The following is a 7408-nucleotide window of genomic DNA, read 5'->3' as shown; positions in this document are numbered from 1 at the left end:
ACTCTTCACGCACAGCAAAATCACACATCTTTTTTGGAATGATTTTATATTCTTCACAGGAAGCCCTGCAATCTTAAGCACTTTTCCTTCTGTGAATTTGAGCATAATACCATTTTCTCTTTTGTGCTTTTGGGTATTTTCTGCATCTGAAGTGTATATATTTTAAGGTGCAATTTGAGGCCTTTGTCAACCTCTGCTTTGTATGCATAAACTCTCAGAATTTCTAGCATGGGAAATCAAATCTCCCAAAATATCTATAAGGAGAAGATATTAAAAAAGGAAAATATGAACTCTTGGATTGTGAAACATGTGCCTGAATAAAGTTCGATTTGCAGAATTAACATGGACCTGTACGCAGCCATGATTGGGAAGTGACTATAAGAAGGCAATCCGGAAATGTTCTAGATAAGCAGTTGTGTCTAGATAAGCAGTTGATTTGATTTGATTTGATTACATTTTGTGTAGAACATATCTGAGAATGTTCTACCTTTGCATCATATGCCGTGGTGGCGCAGTGGTTAGAATGCAGTACTGCAGGCTACTTCCGCTGACTGCCAGATGCCTGCAATTTAGCACTTCGAATCTCACCAGGCTCAAGATTGACTCAGCCTTCCATCTTTCCAAAGTTGGTAAAATGAAGAGCCCGATTGTTGGGGCAACAGGCTGACTCTGCAAACCACTTAGAGAGGGCTGTAAATCACTGGGAAGGGTATATAAGTCTACGTGCTGTTGCTAAGTGCTATATTTGGAGAGGTTTGCATACATCCTTGGATATTCTTCTCATCAATATTCATATAGATATGAACTCATTCAAAACGGCTTTATTGTTTGGGTCGTAAATATAGAATGAATGTTTTTGCCAGATGTCAGTATATCATTAGAGTTAGATCTCTTTACTCTTTATTCATTAGCCCCCAAAATCCTGGCAGATATTTTGCACAGTCCATGATATGAATAACCCAAATAGCACATTGTCACTTTAAAGCACCTTCCTCCTTCAGGCTGTGGCTCTTCTCATTCTATCTCCCTGTTTCTAGGGCATTTTTAGTCACTCTATCCAGAGGCAAGTCACGTATTTTTTATTCATTCTCTCTGTCTCTGTGTCTCTCTGTCTCTCTGTCTCCCTGTCTCTTTCTCTCTCTCCCTCCCTCCCCATGCACACATATACACATATTTTCTAAATTGCACTTAAATGCATTACACAATTGCACTACTACCATGCAAAGCCAGGAGGACATTATTTCAAACTGCTCCTTCTAAGGAAAAATATCTCAGTAGAAAACAGTAGAAATAATTTAGTGGACTAATTTCAGAAATCCTTCTTGTTTTCAGTCAAACTTGCCTGGTGTAGCCCCTTTTATCACTTCATTGCCCTACATACATAGAATAGGTCAGTTTCTGTAATCTTTGATATTAAGTGCCGGAATTAGCTGGTAGATGGGGAAGGTTTTTATTGCGGCAGAAATTCTTTTTTTCCTGCCTGTTCCTTGGTTGTTTCTATTACTTACATTTCAATAGCGCGGCTCGATCATTACACAAAATGGTACACAGAAAGCTTGAAGATGTGGTGGCGGTAGATTGTTGCTGTCTCCTGTTGCAACAGAATTAAATATTTTGTCTCGAGAGGACTATGTTAAGTTTAAAATGCGAAGCCCAAACTTAACACAGAACTTATAAAGAAAATTGCATGAATTTTGTGGAGTCTTTCAAGTTCTCTGAGCTTGGTTGTTTGCTTGACGACATTTCATTACCTGACTAGGTAACATCATCAGTGCTAGTGAGTGTGGGGGTTTGATCATCTGTTCTCTTCTATTGGCTCCACGTATGAGCATCAAATGCTTCAAAAAGCATCTAAAGGGCTGAAATTGGCATGTAGGCAAACCTCAACTAAGGAACAACTATTATTTCTGCACAAATGGCTTAGAGCAGTGTTTCTCAACCTTGGCAACTTGAAGATGTCCAGACTTCAACTCCCAGAATTCCCCAGCCAGCATTCGCTGGCTGGGGAATTCTGGGAGTTGAAGTCCGGACATCTTCAAGTTGCCAAGGTTGAGAAACACTGGCTTAGAGGAAGCAAACCCCACACTCATTTGCATCAAGGAAGTTGCCTAGATGTCTCTGTAAGCAAATAACCAAACTCAGAAAGCACCAAGGATTCTACAATTCAATCCTGGGCTACCAAAGGTGTGGCTGATTGTGGTCTTTTAAAAATGCAGTCCCTTTCCTTTAGCAGGACAAAAATGATATGTTTAAGGAGGAAAAAAAAATAATCGAAAGAAAAAAAAATGGAAGAGTAAATTGAGCATAAATATCGTTGATGGAAAGCTGCGCTGCCAGCTGTCAGAAAACATCATCGGCGCAGGGTATTCTCCATAAGCAGCAAAACAGCATATATTTTCTTGGCTCTTAAAATCATCAGCAAATTAAAGGCAAGTGACATTTCTCCACTCAGTTTCACTGAAAAGAGTCATCTGTGAAAAGAGAGGCTGACATCTCTTTTCGCTAACCCCTCCTTTCTTTTGCTTTTTAAAGGGTTTTTTTGGTATTTTGTCTGTTGAGGAATGATTTCTTTTTAATAAGAAATTAAAAAGAAAAGATTAAAATCCGTTGCCCTGGTTTCTGGGCAATTATCCCCTTCTCTTTACCCCTGCGATTTGGAGATTCCTCTGTGTTCCGATGTACAGATAAAGCCACGTAGTTATAAAGCCTCTTCATATCGCTAACCGTTTGGCACGACAAACAGATGACTTTGTTATGTATGAGGGATACATGCCGCCCCTTCCTCAAAATAATTCTCATTTACAGAGGTAACAGAATCATTCCCCCGATTTACCACTGACGAATATTGCCTGAAGGAGTCTGGCTTTATTTATGCCTTGTGCAGCCTCGCCATCATTCCTGCTCACTTCGCCCTCACAAATGAATGGAAAAGTGGCATGCACTTGATTTCAGGGAGTGACCTATCCAACAGCTTAATCCTCTGTAAATATAGTGGTTGCAAGAGTGACTAGAGACAACTGTAAAATAAGGCGGGTGGAGATGGGGCGATGGTGATTCGTAAGAGAGGAAGCCAAGGCCAGGGCTATTTTGGCAAAAAGGAAGATTGCTGTTGGGTTGAAAGGAATCATTTCCAAAGGACCGAGTAAAGTGATATGATTAGACTAGGATATCCTCTGTCTCAAGCAGCTCCAACCTCTCCTGTTCCAAAATCTTGGAAATCTTTCAACTGGCATCTTGCCCAGTGTTGGACCACTTGACTGTTTAACCTACAGATATTTTTCTGTAGCTTTAATTTATTTATTCAGATTCAGAGCACCGTGTCAATGCATGGTGCTCCTTTGCTTCCTTGTATGTATATTAATAGGAGAAGGTTTTTTTGTTTTTAGAAATCTCCCTTCTCCTTTGCAATTAATAGAGCAGATCATAAGGGAGGCAGGGTTCGTTATGTAGGTCAGAATGCCCATATCCTTAGGAAACCACTGCACCTGCTATTAATGCGAGAGAGAGAGAGAGAGAGAGGGAGGGAGGGAGGGAGGGAGGGAGGGAGGGTGGGAGAGGGAGAGGGAGAGGGAGAGGGAGGGAGGGAGGGAGGGAGGGAGGGAGGGAGAGAGAGAGAGAGAGAGAGAGAGAGAGAGAGAGAGAGAGAGAGAGAGAGAGAGAGAGAGAGAGAGAGAGAGAGTGTCAGGCAGTCCCACTCCTGACTGTGCATAGAATTAAAATATATGTTCCAAAACTATAAAATGATGCACAGGTAATACAGCAGCAAGTCACACCATTTGGTGATGGCTATAACAAGCTTGAGTTTCACATTAGGTGTGCTTCTACAGTACCTGGAATGCAGGTTAGTCTATAATGGTCTGCTGCTGATAAAGACATCCTTATAATAAAAACTGGCTCTATGCTGGCTCCCCATTTGAGCCAGAGCCCAGTTTAAACTCTTGGCATTTGTATCTGGAACAGCTACCCAATCTCAGTGTGTCCTTTTTCCCCTCCCCTGCAAGCAATCTTGGTGGTTGGGATGCTTCCTTGAGCATTTTTCAGACTCTCGCTCCAGAATCATTCATCTCTAGATGCCAGACCTTCAAACACCTGGCCTTGAAGCTTTGCAGTCAACTCTCTTCCTCCTTCTGCCTTTGTGGAAAGTTGATGGCCTTGAAAAAGGGTTCAAAGAGTTTTTTCTTAACAATAAATATATGGATCCCTATCTATCCCTCCCTCCATCTCTTCAATCCTATGCCAAGGCATTATTTTAATTATTTTAATCAGGGTTGCTCTGAGCCGCTTCTTGGTAAAGGCACATAATAAATTGTTGCTTTTTGTCATTATTTCAAGCTTGCTTTGGCATATGAAAGGAATGACTGTGTATTGGCTTCTTCCCAGTGGAATACACTTAACTCGAGATTTCCACAAAGCTCCCTGCTAAAGGATAATTTTATATATAAAATTATAAGATTTGGATCAGAAATAGAAGTTAGCTATAGCAATAGCAGTTAGACTTATATACCGCTTCATAGGGCGTTCAGCCCTCTCTAAGCGGTTTACAGAGTCAGCATATTGCCCCCAACAACAATCCGGGTCCTCATTTTACCCACCTCGGAAGGATGGAAGGCTGAGTAAACCCTGAGCCGGCGAGATTTGAACAGCCGAACTGCAGAACTGCAGTCAGCTGAAGTAGCCTGCAGTGCTGCATTTAACCACTGTGCCATCTCGGCTCTTCTTTCATTTATCTTTCGGTTATCACCTCGGTTATCTTTCATTTAGGCAACATAACTTTTTCCTCTTTTTTTCCCTTCCTTACTGTGTGCCATATGTATTCTGTATACAATTTTTATTGCATTCTGTGCTGGTGTGCTTTTTAGAATTTATTTTGTTTTCTGCCATGTACTGTATGTTTTATTATATACAGTATGTTCGTGTAAACCAGTCAGAGTCCTGATGATTGCAGGAGGTAGAAAATGAATGAATGAATGAATCAATCAATCAATCAATGAAATTTCATTCTGAATCTCTTGCTTGGTGTTACTGCCTCATAAGAAAGCAACTTGAGAGAGATGTTTCTTTACTCTCAGTTGTCTCCAGATGAGAATCAAAATCTTAAGGTTTAAAATTGCTAACCAATGAACTTTCTAAAATAGTATTATGATAATGTGTCTAGTATTTCCCAGAAAAATCCAATGTTGATCTTTTGAATGCCAGGAATTTAGAAAGAAATAATCTTATATTACTTTCTTGTTTTGCTTTGTTTTTAATGAGGTAGATTCCTTCTTCTCTCCCTTCTCCTTCCCTCACTTCATGATCTATCCATATCTTTACCATCCTGCTGCTCTTTCCTTGCTCTTCTTCCATCCATTTCCTCTGTTCCCAATCTCTTCAGCCATTCTTTGCTTCCTCTGCATCTCCCCATTTTTCTGTGCTGTTTATCTCGGCACATTGTTGTGCCCTCTCATTGTTCTTCACCCTAATAGTATTGTTGTTAGTTACCCATTTTCCTGTCACTCTTCTCATTGTTAGTCCCATTCAACAGTGAGCATCCTGCTCTTTTCATTCCCTTTCTGCTCCTCACATCATGAGGATCCAGCTATCTTCCATTATGTTCTTGTTATTACTACATTAATAGGCAATAAAAGAGATGACACTCATTGTGAGAATAGCAGGAAATAATATTTATCAATTACATTTTAATTTGCATTTATATCCCACTACAACCATGGAGAACTCTCAGTGGTTTCACAAGAATACACAAGGTGAGAACTGAAGAAAGCTACTAGAGTTCTAATACTACTGATAGTCCTAGAGTACTGCTGTTACAGTTATACAGCGGAATTATTGAGTCTGTCATTTGTACTTCAATAACTGTCTCATTTGTACAGTAAAAAAACAGGACAGGTACAGATTCCAATGGATAGTTAGGACTGCAGAAAAAGCAAGTGCAACCAGCCTGGCTTCCATTGAGGACCTGTGTACTGCACAAGTAGAAAGAGGGCTAAGAAAATATCTACAGACCCCTCACATCCTGGACATACATTGCTTCAACTTCTCCCTGCAGGATGCCATTAAAGGCATTGCATCCCAAAACAACTAGACATAAATACAGTTTTCCCCCATGCCATCACTCTGCTGAACACCTGATTCCCACAGCCCTGTCTAATGCTTAAGGTAGTGTTTCTCAACCTTGGCAACTTGAAGATGTCCGGACTTCAACTCCCAGAATTCCCCAGCCAGAATTCTGGGAGTTGAAGTCCAGACATCTTCAAATTGCCAAGGTTGAGAAACACTGCCTTAAGGAGATCTACCCATGTAGTAGGGCTGTATTGCTATGATCCTTCTCATCTTTTATACTGCCTTCTTCTCTTGGTGTCTTGTGATTATATCACTTTGTTGTTTTTATGTACACAGAGAGCTTATGTACTAGAGACAAATTCCTTGGGTGTCCAAGCACGCTTGGCCAATAAAGAATATTATTCTATTCTATTCTATTCTATTCTATTCTTTGTAAATATGGCTACATTTCTATATCAATCTATTCTCCAGCTTCCTCCAACTCAAAACAATTTCCCTCCTAAACCATAATGCTGTATGTAAGCAAATAAAGAGCTCTTTAGCAATTTATTTTGCTTAATTTAAATATGGGCAGGCAGTTGAACTCGTCAAATGCAGTGTCATGCTGATATCTGAAATGGTGCCTTTTTTTCTTATTAATTCCTTGCCTATAATTGGCAGCGACGTTGATCTGAAGTTTGTTTTGAGAATTCCTTCATTCTTCCTTTCCCTTTGACACACAACAAGGATGTATTGTTCTCTCCCCCAACACACACACACACACACTTCTCTTAGAGCAGTCAAAATGTTTGAAGACCAAGAAGAAAGATAAGTGACTTTTAAAGTACTACCTTTTTGCTAAAAGCTAAAAGCTGTGTTTGGCTTGAAGGAAATGTGTCATATATCAGCTGTGTGGCACTGCCCTGTATGATTTGTCTTGTTGCATTACTTCGCCTCTTGCGTGTCACATTACAGAAGGTCAAGCCACTTTGGCTAACAATAGGACACATGTAAGGAGAATGGCAGTTGACATCTTCATGTTTTTTTTTTCAGGCTCTGCACTTTGCCCTTCAGCCTGGAAATGAAGAACAAATGCCACCAAACAGTCTAATGGTGGCTACCCATAGAAGAGAGAAAATAAATTGCAAAATTCTCTAAGGACAATAGTCTGGAGGACTGATGGAAGTTAATTTACGGGAACTTTGATACATTCCTTCCCAGGCCTGAACTCTTATTACAGCTAAATGGCAGGCGGTGAACTCCAGAAAAATTCACAAGATTTTCTTCCAATATCCTACAACGTGGGAATGAGATTTGATAGGGCAAAAGTCTCGGGATAATGGAGACAGATAGGATTCATTGTTCATAG

This window comes from Thamnophis sirtalis, unplaced genomic scaffold (assembly GCF_051295495.1).
Source record: "Thamnophis sirtalis isolate CommonGarterSnake01/CBP01778 unplaced genomic scaffold, rThaSir2_p1.2 scaffold_5, whole genome shotgun sequence".
NCBI classification, from domain to species: domain Eukaryota; kingdom Metazoa; phylum Chordata; class Lepidosauria; order Squamata; family Natricidae; genus Thamnophis; species Thamnophis sirtalis.
The sequence above is the reverse complement of the archived record's forward strand: the minus strand, read 5'-3'. Positions refer to the sequence as shown.